Genomic DNA, 9,984 nt, shown 5'->3' on the forward strand with positions numbered 1-9,984 from the left:
CCCATAAATTTCTCCCACATATTAAATCCTTTGCTAATTGCAAGTGCATGCCTTCAGCAGCCTGGGGTAACAGGAAAACACTGGAGCTGACTTTGTCATTCACGCCTCAGCAAGGTGGAGTTATTCAACTTGTCTCCATGGTAAATTACAGTAAAAGTCATACGGTCACTTCACTGGATTCATTTGCAAACAAACCTGCTTTAAAAATGAAGATGCAAAACTAAGTGTTACTATAAACCTGAGCAACCTTTTTGATTTGGGTGTTTTCCCTCCTGTTTATTTTATGTTTCACTATCATTACATCTTCTATATTCAGCTGCAGTCAGATGCAGAAATGAGAAACAGGTGAACAAATTGCATGGTATTGATTGAATTAAATATAAATATATGGGGGTTGTGTTTTTCTAAGATCAGTGGGACCTGCGATGAGGCCGGCCACATGTTCACATCTGCAACTGATTGTAAAATAACAACAAATGATAGGAGACAGTTTGGACTCAGGCCAGGTAGCACAGTCATTTCTGGGTTTTTTTTTTTTTAAAGTGAGGGCAAAGGTTGTGGATACTTATGGAGTCTTTGTGCAGCGATTGTGGCAGAAAACAAAAACTCATTCCTCTGAGATGTTAATGCATCTGTAAAACTATGTGAGTCACGTTTACAATAAACCAGGGTGGATAAAAACAACAACCTTTTGCTGTGAGAAAATTGAGTTATATTTTGTCTCTAAACAACGTTGACACTAATGTGATGCAGCTGGATTTACTTTACTAAGTCTGATCTAATGTAAATGGGTGTATGGCATCACTTAGCTGTGCCATTTCTGCTTCATACACAACCTCCTCCTGGTGTAGTATCACTATACCTTTCTATCACATGGAGAAATGGACAATGTTTGCCGGTTTGCACGTGTCTCTGCAGCACAAAGGAGGAATAATGACAAACAGATAAATAATGCAACAGCTCGGCCGCCTGTGAAGATTAGAGACAGGAACAGAGAACAGTCTGCTCGTTGCTTACACGTCCGACTTGTGTTGATTGTGTTGAATGTGAGAGACAGAAACATGAAAGGTTGGAGAGGGTAACAAGGGGAGAACAGGAAAAGAGGAAACGAGAGATGAATGCCTGAGCTCATCATCAGCACAGTGTGTTTGTGTGTGTCTGTTTTCTGTTGTTTCTATGACTGTGGGAACCAAATCTGAGATTAGACACATTAAAAGTTTCCAAAAGGTTAGAGGTTAAAGTTTAGCCAGAGAAGCAGTGAGTTGATAGGTTATAATCATAGTAATGGTATTAAAAATCGTAAAACCCTCCACACTAAAATAACACAGGAAATTATTTGATGTAAAAAGAGAAGTTTTTTGGGGTTGAGGATTACACACTTTCTGTGGTTGGTGGCTAAGAAGATACATGAGGAGTTCGCTGTTGTCATGGTAACCTAATTGATACCTAGCCAGCCCATAATGGCCCGGACACAGGAAAACATCTGAATCTTTCAACAGCTGGTTGGAAAGATGATGAAAGCATATAGAAAAGAAAAACATTATTCCTGGCTCTTGATTTTTCCTACACACCCTGAATGCATCGTGTTTAAGTGATTCGAGTGTTTTCAGGTTTGTATCTTCTAACCTTTATTTAACTGAGGTCGGTTTTACACACACACACACACACACAGCGTCGCAGCGTGGCAGCGGAGGTGCTTCCAGCTCCTGGTGTTTGGAGTTGTTTTGTAAAGTGCAGCAGACGGGAACGAACGGGTCACATGACCAACCTGAGGACGGCTCAGACTGTCAACCCAGTTATTGGCCAGTTATGTGGAAAGAAGAAGTCAAGTTAAATGACCACACGGCCACAAACTGGAGGAATTCACTTGTGGTCGGCGCAGCGTCTGTCTCTCAGCGTGCACACGCACACACACAGAGACACACACAACCCACAGCAGCAGTAGTCTACTGTACTTGCTGTACATGCAGGAATTCCTCTGAATTAATTCAACGTCCAAGCAGCAGACTGTTGGTCTGAGGGGGCAGAGACTTGAGGGGGGTGTAGAGGTCGACTTAAATAACTCTGTTCAGCATGAATCAACGCTGAGGGTAAATAATATGGACATCCAGAGGTTTTCTAAAAGGTTATTTCATCATCTTGATATATTTCATAATTATATATGGATTCAACATGTCGTTCTGCACTTTGATGACCAGGCCAACAGAGTCATACTGTTTGATCTGGTCACATTTGGTTTTATGTGCCTCGAAAATACTTCAATAAATAGACGCAGATGAAAATGTCATTCAGTTTTTCAATGATATACTGTATAACATTAGTTCATATCATTGTGGTAAATCTTATATGGATGTACATGGACACGCGAAAATACGGTCCAAGATATGTTTTAAATTATTTCCTTCGATCATCTTTGAAATTAGTCGTTTGCTCTGCATGTGTTTCATCTTATTCCACCATTGATTATTGATCTGCAGATGATCCGTCCTGGTCCTGTGCTTCACTCTCAGATAAGCGAACCTTGTTTTTCTGGATTTGTGATACGGCAGCTTTTACTGGCAGTGCTGCACTACACACCACATCTTGGCGACCAGTCACCGGGTGTGTAAATGTTGACTGATCCACTTCAACACAAAAATGAACACAATGTGCAGTTGTCGTGGCCGAGTGGTTAAGGCGATGGACTAGAAATCCATTGGGGTCTCCCCGCGCAGGTTCGAATCCTGCCGACAACGTCAGGTACTTTTCTGTGTATCCTCTATGCCCAGTGGGTCTTCACTCTCAAGGGTCTTCCTGGGTGGTACTTCCAATGGGTCTTCTGATCTGAACTGTAGACAGGAAGTATCTCACACTTCATAGAGGATAAAGGATAGTCCAGAAAGCTGATCACCTTGTCTGCTTTTATACTGAAGGACTGCACAAACAACATCCTTCACATTCATTACAAGAAGCAGCATTTTAACAGTTGAAGTCCATGGCCCTGCGGTGTTTCACGGTCAGCTGAGTGTACAAAGTGTGTTGCATTTGTTTGTTCAGTCTCTTTATCATCAGTTCAAATCTATCTGCAAATATAATCAAGGTGTGCTTCTACAGATAATACTGTATGTGCACACAAATTGTGCTACAGATGGCTGGAAGTGTGTTGTCGTGGCCGAGTGGTTAAGGCGATGGACTAGAAATCCATTGGGGTCTCCCCGCGCAGGTTCGAATCCTGCCGACAACGGTGGCAAGTTTTGAGGGATGTTTGTCCAGATGTGACAAGCTTCCTGTGTTCCTGGGCTGCATGAAGTTTGGGAGTGAGCAGGAGAGTGTTTGTAGAGGATATGGCACCAGAAAGTGAAAAGTCTTACTTGAGAAGTGGTGAAGTTGTTGGTGATGTGTTGCTTAGGAGAATGATAATCATTGTTTGTTAAGTGTCAAACAGCAACAAGGTCACTTTTTGTTTTCTGACTTGTCATGTCTCCATGGTTCCTTGTCCTGAGCTTGTTGCCTTTCCAAATTCATCCCACATTAATCAATCCCTGTCATCTCCAGCAGACTTTATGTTGACAATTTGTACAGCACTTGTTAAATAGACACCAATATGTACACTCATGCATGTGACACTGTGACAACAGATGTGTCATGCGCAGGTTGTCGTGGCCGAGTGGTTAAGGCGATGGACTAGAAATCCATTGGGGTCTCCCCGCGCAGGTTCAAATCCTGCCGACAACGTCCAGGAGTTTTGAGGGATGTTTGTCCAGATGTGACAAGCTCACCGTGCTCGGGCTGCATGAGGTTTGGGAGTGAGCAGTAGAGTGTTTGTTGTGTAAGTTGAAGAATATGGCACCAGAAAGTGAAAAGTCTTACTTGAGAAGTGGTGAAGTTGTTGTTCAGGTCAACGATAATCATCATTTGTGAAATGTCAAACAGCAACAAGGCCACTTTTTGTTTTCTGACTTGTCAGGTCTCCATGGTTTAGTTCCTTGTCTTGAGCTTGTTGCCTTTCCAAATTCATCCCACATTAATAAATCCCTGTCATCTCCAGCAGACTTTATGTTGACAACTTGACTGCAGCAACACTGCACTTGTTAAATATACACCAATATGTAAACTCATGCATGTGACGCTGTGACAACAGATGTGTCATGCACAGGTTGTCTTGGCCGAGTGGTTAAGGCGATGGACTAGAAATCCATTGGGGTCTCCCCGCGCAGGTTCGATTCCGACAACGGTTGGAAGTTTTCACGATCTGTGATAGACAACAATCGTGGGAAAGAACCCAGCTGATCCTGATGACCCTTCTGTAAAACTGCATATCCAATTCTGATGATGAAATGATCTTCAAGTAGGAGCGGTAGTAGATTGAATCTGCCGACAATGGTGGGAAGTTTTGAGAGGGAGCACAGTTGAGGTGAAGTGACAACGTTTGGCAGAGTTTACACTGCACCTTCCTCAATTGTAACTGTAGCAATCGCAAAGGCCACAGGTTTCACTGACCGGTGGAAAACACATGACGCATCTCTAAAACCTATGAGATGTGAACTCTGCTCACATGACACAAACACAGTAAGTTAAGTTTCTCTTTCCAAACTCCAGCAAACTCTGGTGTGGTTTTGGGAGGATGTGCGGAATATGAAAAGCAGCTTACATTCATTTATACAGCGATGACTTATGTTGTATTTTCTTTATAACCTAAACCGACTCTGCCGCTGCCGCTGCTGAGGTTTTCCCAGTTCATCCATAATCCATGGCTGAGCCCTGCGCTGAAAGGCTGGGAGGCCGTGTGCTGTTTGTGGCCGACTGTTAGCCAAGTTGAATAATTAAAGACAGAGGTTTGCTCTGCGTGGCCGTACAGCATGTACTGCCGTAATTTACATATTGAGTGAAGGGAAGGGTCTTATGAAATAACGGCTGGACTTTTTTTCTTCCCTGAGAGCGTGGCAGCCAGCGTGTGTTGGTACACAATATGTTATATAAAGTTCCTGTGCTGTTGCTCATCTGGGCGTACTTTCCCTAAGTGAGGTAATGTTTTTCAATCCGACTCTCCCAAAACTCTCAGAGCAAATAATTTTGCAATGTCATTTCAAGTGGGTTCTTTTTTTTTCTTTCTTTTTTCTTTTAGCGAGTTTTCATTCCAGAAAATCACAACAACTCTGTCATTCATTTTCCTTGTGTGATCCGTGCCAGATGTTGCCCTCACTCTGCAGTTTCTCCAGCTAATAAAGCTGCTGGCTCACCACGGCAACAGGCTCGGTGCGGTGCTGCGTTGCTTAGCCGTGATAGAGACCAAACAAAAACAAGTTCTCTTGATTTTTGGCCACATGCGAGAAAAAGGGTGGAGAAGGGGACGACGATGATGATGATGATGATGTCAGTTACAGAGGCCCTTGACCCTTCTCTCTCTGAGCCGCTGGAAACACTCTGTCAAATTCCTCCACAGCTGGATCGCTGTGGTCAGCTGACACACACACTTGTGGACAGACAGATCCCCCAACACTGAAGCAGACAGACAACATGTGTGTTCACAGCTTGGGTCATGTGGCTGACACCAGCAGAGTCGGGCGGGTGTGTGGAGCTCGTCTTTTCTTTTTTCTTTTGTTTTATGAGTGTTTCAAGAGGAGACGTCACTGTTTGTTAACACAAACCTCTGCAGAGTGGAGCTTGATTGCGCTCCGAGATGAGAGGTTAAGATAATTTCTACCTCGGTGTTTTAAAGTTCCTCATAAATTGAAATTAGAGGGTGTAATTCTTGCCTCGTTACGGTGTTTATTTAGACAGGATAAACAGTTTACACATCTGTTTGTGGAGGCAGCTGCTGGGTTTAATGAACAACAGACAGAGGTGAAGTTTCTACAGAGATCTGGTGACTAGTGGAGGAGATTTTCTGTTTCTATTGTAAAATCCAACCTTGACCATCAGCCGGTCTATCAGGAGGTGAACTGCTGCCATCTAGTGGTCATTTTTATGTATAAACCTTCTATACTGCATACTTCAGATATAATACTGTTTCTTATGTTCAGCTTTATTGCAGATTTTTGATGTGTGTCATCAGATTGTCTAATTAGATACCTTCATTGATGTATTTACTCTTTAATCGCCATGTGTTTTACCTTATCACACTTACTACAACAGAGGGGATGTAGCTCAGTGGTAGAGCGCATGCTTTGCATGTATGAGGCCCCGGGTTCAATCCCCGGCATCTCCAACTGACTTTATGATGATAGCTATCTCAATACAGTGTAAAGGTCATTGTCATTGTCATTGTCATGCTCCACTCAAGACCTCTTGAATATGGTCAAGCCCAAGAAACCCCAATGAAGAAAACCCTCCATATAACAAAGTGTGTTGTGGCTGAGTGGATTAGCTCTTTAAATCTATTTCCCCTCACAGGTTTGAATCCTGTTACACTGAGGAACATCTCATGGACAAACACTGACTGTTAACATGTTTGTCTAATGAGTCTTTAGCCTGAGTCCACAGTCAGATCTACACAGCAGTGACTGGTGGTTCAGAGCAGCTCTTCCTTCAGTTTTTCACTCTCCTTCTCTAACAGTCCAATTCCTCCACTTCTGTAAACAGCTGAGTTAACAGCCAGATGTGCGATGGTGGTATAGTGGTGAGCATAGCTGCCTTCCAAGCAGTTGACCCGGGTTCGATTCCCGGCCATCGCAATTGCTAATTGCTGCAAATGTCCATCCTGTTATACAGCAAGATTTGTAAATGTTGACTAATCCAGTTCAAACTGAAAACAATGAGGTATACAGTTGTCGTGGCCGAGTGGTTAAGGCGATGGACTAGAAATCCATTGGGGTCTCCCCGCGCAGGTTCGAATCCTGCCGACAACGTGGCTGTGTTTTGACAGGTAGCAGAGATAATACAATGTCTGAACCGCCATTGGATGAAATGTGACAGTTCCTTGGCCTGGACCTAGTGAGCTCGTTGCTCCGGTGACCTGTTGTTGGCCTTTCCTCATTGAGCCTACATCAATCAATCCCTGTCGTTTCCAGCAGGACTAAAAATTCCGTTGCGGTCTCCCCGGGCAGGTTCGAATCCTGCTGACAACAGGAAGTTTCATGTTCAGTGGAGTAGATGTTGTAGAGCCTGTTCCATTATGTACTAACTGACCTGGGTTTTTGATTTCAGGCTGCTGTAAAACCTCCATGATTCCTTGGCCTCGACCAACGAGTTTGGCCAGGTTCTGAACTCTGTTCTGACGACGGGTGAAGGTGCAGGGTTGGAAGAGTTGTGCCAAGGCATCGTCACTCGCTACAAGAATGCGGGCCAAGCTGAACCTGAGGTCATCTATGTCGACGGGGACTGCTGCAGCCAGTCAGGTGGGTGAAAATTGCTTTTTTTTTTAACTGGGTGCCACACACACATTCACACTGTTGAGCCATTTCTATTAAATGTGTTTATTTGCATTTTGGGGGGAGTTGGGGGAGTAGTAGTACTGGCAATTGGGCAGCACCCGAGTCTACTTAATCAAGGTGTAACCATACACAGGTGTTGTGATCTATGGTTGTTTTTCACAGGTGTGTCTTCGGTGAACACTTGTGGACCATGGACTCATCCTGTTAACAAGTGAGCTTGTTGCTTCAGTGACTTGCTGTCCTTTCCAAATTGATCCTACATCAATCAATCTCTGTCATCTCCAGCAGCCTTTATGTTTACAACTTGACTGCAGCAACACTGCACCAGTTAAACATTCAACACTATGTAAACTCATGCATGTGTCACTGTGATAACAAATGTTTTATGCACAGGTTGTCGTGGCCGAGTGGTTAAGGCGATGGACTAGAAATCCATTGGGGTCTCCCCGCGCAGGTTCGAATCCTGCCGACAACGGGTAGTTTTCATGTTCACAGTTGGAGAACAGTTGTGGGAATGACCCAGCTGATCCTGATGACACATTTACAATCCTCTGTTACATTGCATATCCCATTCTGAGGAGGGGATGTAGCTCAATGGTTTGTATGTATGAGGCCCTGGGTTCAATCCCCAATATCTTCATGTTGGACCTAAATCCACCACATGCACACTTTCATTTGTCCACTAAAAGCACAGACAATTGGCTCCATGACAGAAAAACTCCCTATTACTGAACAAATTATAGGCTTACTGTACTTGTAGATGTGTCTGAGAAGAAGCTATGATGCCTGGGAAATAGTGGTGTGAAGTCGTTGTGACTTGGGCGGTAAAGGCCATGTGCTTGAAATCTTGTTGTTTCACTCCACAGTTAATCGAGTAAGTTGAATCCTGGCAACAATGAGGTACATACAGTCCCTCCAGGATTTCGCGGGCTTTTGTTGTGATTGTTGCGGCCTAAAATGCCTGATTTCGCGGCCACATTTACAAAAAATTGCGGTGCATGTTGCGATGTTTGAAGCGCTTTTGTTGCTTTTAAATTGCAGGAGACAGCGAAAATTGCAAAAAAAGAAAAAAGTTGCAGTTTTGTTCTGAATAATTAAAAATCAAAGGGAAATTTAAAATTTTGAAATGTCACAAAATAATGTGAGGTCCTGTTATACCAGCAATTTTCCACTTGTTAAGAAAGGCACACAACAATTACAGAGAGTTGAAAGTTGTTTTACTTATAATTAAAATGTCTCTTTAAAAACGGTGGCAAAACAACTGTTTTGAAAAGCCAATAAAACAGTCTAGTCATTTGTAATAAAAAAAGGGAGAGTGGCTACTCAAGTCCAGGGTCAGGGCCTTAGGATCGGGGAAGGGGATCCTGGCTGCCGGCTGCTCCGCTCCGGCCCTGCAGTGGCGTACTGGATTCTCCCTCGGCGAGTGCTGCTGCGGGGGACACCGGCTTGGGCGTTCAACGAGGACAACTCACACACTCAACGCGTTCGACTCAACTTGCGTTCCTTTACTTATCACTTTGTGCACATTGTATCAAGTTTATTGCCGTCAGCCCCCCACGCCGTTCCTCTGTGGACTCACTGTAGTGGTCCAATTTGCGGAAAAGTTGCCGTGATTGTACAAAATTGCAAGATCGCACAAATTCACGGGGATTGGTTGAATTTGCGTTAATTGTTGCGATCGTGACATTGTGAATTCCTGGAGGGAAAGATTATACATCAAGATTTTTAAATGTTGACTAATCCAGTTCAGAACAAAAACTGCATGATGTACAGTTGTCGTGGCCATACCCGCCAGTTTCTGGACTGCCTCTGAGGTCCAAAACTAGTAGTGTAGGATTCTCTTTTTGTACTTCCCCCTGGCTGGCTCCAGTGAGGCAGGAGAAGTTGAGAGCATCAGTGTCAGGGAGTGCAATGCTACAAGTGCAATGAGCTTGTGGAGGGAGAAAAATGTTCTCAACACCTCTCTGACCACCATACAGAGGAGATGTGTGACACCTGTGGGGCCAAGGTGCAGGGCACTGTTGGTCTTTTGAACCACATCCAACTGGCTCACTATTCAGCATTCATGACACCATCACCGCAAAGGCCAACACTACCACCACTGAAGCCAACGCCATCTCTGCTTCCTTCTTCAAGTAGCTCTGCCACACCACACCACAAAGCAACTCCACGTAAACATTCTCCAATTAATTGGAAAGGTTTTCTTCCTAAACAGTTCCGCAAGGTAATCCAGGAAGCCGATCAGGTGTGGATTTCCAAGTGCCTCTATGAGCCTACAGGCCAGCTGAAACAAAAAATCATGGCCTGCTGGTTTCACCCACCACTGGAGCCCAAACCATCTCCTCCTCAGCCTGGGTGGTACTCTGGACAGAAAATGCATATCTTTCCTGAAGCCGAGGATCAGTGGTAACAGTTCCTCCTACCTCCAGTCTGCAATAGAGGAAGCGCACAGGGAGGAGTGGGCACGTCAGACCATCTGCTACCTCTCAGACTGTGAGTGCCATATGAAGATGGCTACCTTCGTTCCCTCTGCAGCTGTCCATATTCCTCCACCACCCTTCAGACCCCTTCCACTTGCCCAGTGGTTTGAGACGGTCCACTCCAACGACATTCTCAGCCATCTGGATGAGAT

The 9,984-nt window shown here is 44.3% G+C and overlaps 7 non-coding genes across 7 annotated transcripts; all 7 read left to right on the forward strand.

Moving 5' to 3' along the window:
* Positions 1 to 2,653: 2,653 nt before the first annotated feature.
* Positions 2,654 to 2,735, forward strand: trnas-aga (transfer RNA serine (anticodon AGA)). The gene has a single exon. It is a non-coding gene; the product is annotated as a tRNA-Ser (tRNA).
* A 406-nt stretch (positions 2,736 to 3,141) lies between these two features.
* trnas-aga (transfer RNA serine (anticodon AGA)) lies at positions 3,142 to 3,223 on the forward strand. The gene has a single exon. It is a non-coding gene; the product is annotated as a tRNA-Ser (tRNA).
* A 409-nt stretch (positions 3,224 to 3,632) lies between these two features.
* On the forward strand, positions 3,633 to 3,714 carry trnas-aga (transfer RNA serine (anticodon AGA)). The gene has a single exon. It is a non-coding gene; the product is annotated as a tRNA-Ser (tRNA).
* Positions 3,715 to 6,115: 2,401 nt separating this feature from the next.
* trnaa-ugc (transfer RNA alanine (anticodon UGC)) lies at positions 6,116 to 6,187 on the forward strand. Its single transcript has one exon. It is a non-coding gene; the product is annotated as a tRNA-Ala (tRNA).
* Positions 6,188 to 6,581: 394 nt separating this feature from the next.
* On the forward strand, positions 6,582 to 6,653 carry trnag-ucc (transfer RNA glycine (anticodon UCC)). Its single transcript has one exon. It is a non-coding gene; the product is annotated as a tRNA-Gly (tRNA).
* Positions 6,654 to 6,745: 92 nt separating this feature from the next.
* Positions 6,746 to 6,827, forward strand: trnas-aga (transfer RNA serine (anticodon AGA)). The gene has a single exon. It is a non-coding gene; the product is annotated as a tRNA-Ser (tRNA).
* A 918-nt stretch (positions 6,828 to 7,745) lies between these two features.
* Positions 7,746 to 7,827, forward strand: trnas-aga (transfer RNA serine (anticodon AGA)). The gene has a single exon. It is a non-coding gene; the product is annotated as a tRNA-Ser (tRNA).
* The last annotated feature ends 2,157 nt before the right edge of the window (positions 7,828 to 9,984 follow it).

The sequence above is a fragment of the Trachurus japonicus genome, chromosome 20 (assembly GCF_045865225.1).
Source record: "Trachurus japonicus isolate A0001 chromosome 20, Traja_1.0".
NCBI lineage: Eukaryota > Metazoa > Chordata > Actinopteri > Carangiformes > Carangidae > Trachurus > Trachurus japonicus.